At 33.0% G+C, this 5195-nt stretch overlaps 1 long non-coding RNA gene across 1 annotated transcript; it reads right to left on the reverse strand.

The window, feature by feature from the left end:
* Nucleotides 1–3029: 3029 nt before the first annotated feature.
* On the reverse strand, nucleotides 3030–4990 carry LOC134688480 (uncharacterized). Its single transcript, XR_010101819.1, has 2 exons — nucleotides 4144–4990; nucleotides 3030–3455 (listed from the first exon to the last, which is right to left on the reverse strand). It is a non-coding gene; the product is annotated as an uncharacterized LOC134688480 (long non-coding RNA).
* Between the last annotated feature and the right edge of the window lie 205 nt (nucleotides 4991–5195).

A 5195-nucleotide genomic window follows, 5' to 3' on the forward strand; every position in this document is an offset into this window, starting at 1 on the left:
TTCCTGCATCCTATTTCCATAGCGCAATCTTATTGTCTCGAATGTTTCGTTATCAGAAATCAGTCTTATTATTTTTTCACTTAATCTTTTTAATCCATCATAGGATTTGGTTATTTGTTCTTCACTAAATTCTTTACCTTTATCGGTATACTTTCTTGGCCTAGCTCCGCCTGTCGCCTCTGAGGTCTTCTGTGCTTCCTGTTCATCCGTTTTATTTGTTTCAAAGTTCTTATCCATATTTGATTCTGTTTGTACAAAATCTCCTAACTCTGTGTCCACACTTTTCAAAATTACATTTTGATCTATTTTGCTGCCAACCTTATCTGTGTCCACATTTTCAAATTATATTAATAGACTGGGTTCTTCCTTCTGTGACGTGCTCATATTCGTCAAATAAGTCAATGAATATTTCCCACTAATATCAGTCGTAAATGAATATAACACAATTCACACCTCAAGTTTATTCCAAAATATTCCAAGTTACAGTGAAGTGACTGGATCCAAAGTATAAACAGTAAGATGAGATTGACTACAAAGAAAATGCAATCATCATAAGATTTTGTACCAAAAACAATGTTCAAAACATTCACAAAAATATAAACATAGGTGTGAAAATATAGTAAACAGTCATTGTAACATCTAGGATTTACACAAGCAATGAATAAAGTTCGTATTTTCGAAAATAAACAATTATCAGATTGGCGATATTTATCATTGTCTCAAGTTCACATTAACGGCATTGAAATAGCTAAATTTACTTTCATATTATCACAAAATGCATAGAATAAATGTAATCAAAGCGCGAAAGCGCTGTAAAGGCAGTTAATTACAGGTTGTGTGTATTTCTAGTCCAGTTATATCATTATCTTCCATAGAACAGAGGTGGTTTGTAGAATTTAAGATTTAGAGTTCTTTTGTACCTTAGTTCACCTATACATGTATCTATAGTCTACTGTTTACAGTATATTTTCTGTGCCTCGCCATGAAATGCATTTTTAGCCATGGCCTTGTCAGTTTGCTTTAAATTTATGAGTTTGACTGTCCCTTTAGTGTCTTTCGTCCCTCTTCTTTAGACATATAAGAACTTTTCCTTTTCAATATAAATAGACTATTTTTAATTATTGATTGTATACGCATATTCTATGACTCCCATAAAAAAATAGTTCACAAAGATTGACTAGTCTCTGTACTGTGTGTATAGCAAAAACATCAAGTAACATAATGGTAAATGTACATAGTAACATGTCAACTTTTTTGATGACCATACCTGCCAACTGTCAGTATTTGCAGAGTATTTCCCCCATCGAGCTCGAGGCTCCCAAATGGAAATTTTGTAAGAGCAATTTTGTCGACTATTTAAAGAAAACAATTAATTCAACAATGGCTATATATAAGCTTGTTAATGCAAGAAGAAGCCAAAAACCACATTAGAATATATTTGAAGGGAATCCATGACAATCGCCTCATTAGCAAATAGCCCCACTTTTTCACTAACTCGCCCCACTTTAAAAAAAAACCTGCCCCAACCTGGATTACCAAATCGCCCCACTTGTGAACTGTGTTAAATCCCGTTAATATTACTCCTGCCAACTCGCCCCACCTAATAGAAAACGATAATATCTAGATAAATATATTATTAAACAGGAAGAATTTAGTAATGCCAACTCGACCCACTTATGTAAAAAGATGTTATCCCATTGTATATAAGTTAAATTCTGTTAATATAACTCTTGCCAACTGGTCCCACCTAATGGAAATCGGTGAAATCTAGATAAATATATTATTAACCAGGATGAATTTAGTAATGCCAACTCGCCCCACGTATGGAAAAAGATGTTATCCCATTGAATATAAGTTCAATTCCTTATATTGCATTATGATACAATTAACAGGTTTCTTTTCAATTGTTATGCAAATAACTAAGCTTCAAAACTTACATTTATTCTTCAGTATATATCAATAATAGTAATTAAATTAATTTTCGGTTTGTTTGTATTCTGTGTAGATTAGTTTTCATTAAAGTGGTGCGAGTTTTTATTTTTAATTATATATTATATATATATATATTAATCTAAAAATTACCGTTTTTTTATAAGTAGGGCGAGTTGGCAGGAGTAATATTAAACAGGGTTCTCGCTAAGGCGAGTCCATGAGTCCTGGACTCAACAAAATCTGTCTGGACTCACCATTTTAAAAACTGGTGAGTCCACAAATACATCAATATTGAAATATTTTGTATAAACTGAACACAGTTACCATGACTCACCGTGGCCAAAAATGACGAGTCCCTGGACTCGCCTTCAAAAATCCTTAGTGAGAACCCTGATTTAAAATGATTTAACCAATTTCACATGTGGGGCGAGTTGGCAGGAGTAATATTAAACATGATTTAACCAATTTCACATGTGGGGTGATTTGATAAATCAGTTTGTGGTGTTTTTTTAAAAAGTGGGCCGATTAGCCAGTGGGGCGACTTGTCCTGCTTCCATTTAAAGGCCCCCTTGAAGGTTTTGTATGACTACATGTATATGAACCATCTTTCACGTAAAACCCCCATGTGCATTTTGAAAAGTTGGCAGATATGTTTCTTACTCCAGGCAAAATCTACCGGTATGAATGAAAAAGAAGTTTTCAATTAAGGCTCTGTGGCCATAACAGCTGTCTCATTAGCATTTTAACCACTTCCCATATTGCAATTAAAACAATAGAAGAAAATTATTCAACGCAAAAACAAAACTTACTTGTAAATATGAAATTCTCTTTACGGTATGAGTTTTTCTCCTTGTTTGAGATTGTACAGTAGTACCTGTAACTGCTTATACCTATTTCTTATTCACTTTTGCTTGATAAACTCACTAAATATCATATACATGTACATTGTACCACATCTCCTTATTTTTATATGCATTCCAATAACATGAACAATTGTAATTCAATTCTATATACCAAAGCAAAATGAACTGCACCACTTTCATTCACTAGTATGCATCTTTTGGCAAAATACAAGACTTTGTTCTTAGATGACACAATTAATATAATATATATTTATTGATAAAAAAATAAAATTTGGTATACAACTCTTTAACGGTATAAAAAAAAGCACAGCTGTGTCATAAATTGTGAAATTTGTGCTGAAAACATAGACATTGATGGTATTTGAGTAATTCCATATGTGAAGCTCAACATTAGCTCGTCAGTTGGTGGTGGACAGTTATAGTTCCTTTCTGCAGGCTAGGATGAATGACTTTTCAGGAAAACCAATTTCACAAATCAAAACTTTCCTCTAGCATGTCTAGATTTCTCCTACAATATTCATCCAGTTTAGTTCTTTTGTTTTAATTGGACACCGTCCTGATTTTTAATTTTGCAAACCATTCAGTCTCTTGCTTGCAAATGGTGCATGAAAATAGGATAGGTATGGCAGTAGACAAGTCTCTTTAAAGTGGGTTTGTGCCCTGAAAAAAAGTTTTATAACTTAAGTTTAATTGAAACTTGTGCAACACATATACCTAAATAACTATATAACATAGAAGAGAGCATCATTCGTGTCAATGTTTTGTTCCTGTTTACATTGTCATTGATATTTTTTCAGAAAGCCTGAGGCATAGCTCATGAATTCCTGTCATTAGACATTACATCCTAAATTAACATAATTACTGCTAGAATGATTATCAGTATGATATACGTACACTATCATTGTACAGCCCAAGTCTTCAGTATATATAATTGTTGCATTCATTCACTCCTGTGTTCAGTCGTTCAAAAATTTCTAAACATCAACAAATGAACTTTAATAACAACAAGAAAACACTAGAAAAGATACGTACATACAACCCGTGTTTAAGTGTATTTGAAAGAGAAATAAATCTGGTTAAACGATGTAAAAAGGAGAAATATATCTGATTAAACGATGTATAAAGGAGGAAAAATTGTAGATATTGCATTACGATGCGTTCTACCTAATAGCACGTGGATATGTGTTTACATATTTAGACTTGACCCAGTATGACCCGTACCTTGTAGGTCACCGCCGTCGTTTAAACACTTGACTACAGTCGTGTATAAGCTAGACAATAAAAAGCTTAAGCCTGTACTATTTGTGTGAAGTAAATGTGTTTGTTCTGTACATTTAAATTGTTTTACCTGATAGCAAGAACGTATATCTATCCGTTTCCTTCTCAATTCACTTTGTCAAATTCTTCGAGCTTCTTCAAAACATACGTATTACTGCGCCCGAAAGTGAAAAAAAATATGAGAAATCCTCTTAAAATAATGCTATTTTCAATTTTGTGGAATCCATTTTGTTATATTAATTATACAAAGATAAAAAAAGTTACGATTAATTATGAATTTGCATATCATTATACGGAACGTTTATGGACTATTTTTTAAGTCGGTCATTTTGGCAGTAAATCATGTACACATACACACGTAGATTGGCTGGTACCCGATTGTAATGTTACACATCAAATATATCAAATAGCTAATACCCGGAACGTAGTACCGGGAACCAGGATAATACGTAGATAACATACATAACTAATACCGAAATTGAAAACGCTTTACGGTTTCTCGTTCATAAACCGAATTCCGCTTTGAATTATAGAAGATGCAATATTAATCATGTTCAGTCGACTTTTCATTGTTATATCAACGTCTGAACTAATTAAAGAATCTTTAGATGTCAGATAACACTTGAAATTGACCCGACCTCTTTCCACACGGAATATACAACTATTGATAGTTTGTAGTCAGGTTGACTGCTTATAATGCAAAATACACACTTATAACAAGTTCTATAAAACGAACAATACACACTGATCGTTTCTTCAGTCCCCAATGTAAATGAAAGAAACAAAAACCATATCATACCATAAAAAGAAGAGGAGAAATTCGAACATTTCCGGATCTATTTCTGGCCAAAAGACCCCCAGCATGGATTGCGTATGAAAAGATGAACCTCGTGACTTAAAAGTCAGGCCTTAAAGCACTGCCTTTAAAATAAACATACCTTATTTGTTGACTCTGATATTTCTATATAATTCAAAATTAAAGGGTTCAAAATTGTCGTGACACGTTTCTCAATTTTCAGGGAAAAATATGATGGGGAAAGTAACCAATGTACCTAGGTTAGTTTCATCAAAATCAATAAATTTGCAAAACGAGAAATTGGCCTTTACATACAGCAAATTCTT

The sequence above is a fragment of the Mytilus trossulus genome, chromosome 10, assembly GCF_036588685.1.
Source record: "Mytilus trossulus isolate FHL-02 chromosome 10, PNRI_Mtr1.1.1.hap1, whole genome shotgun sequence".
In the NCBI taxonomy this organism is placed as follows: Eukaryota; Metazoa; Mollusca; class Bivalvia; order Mytilida; family Mytilidae; genus Mytilus; species Mytilus trossulus.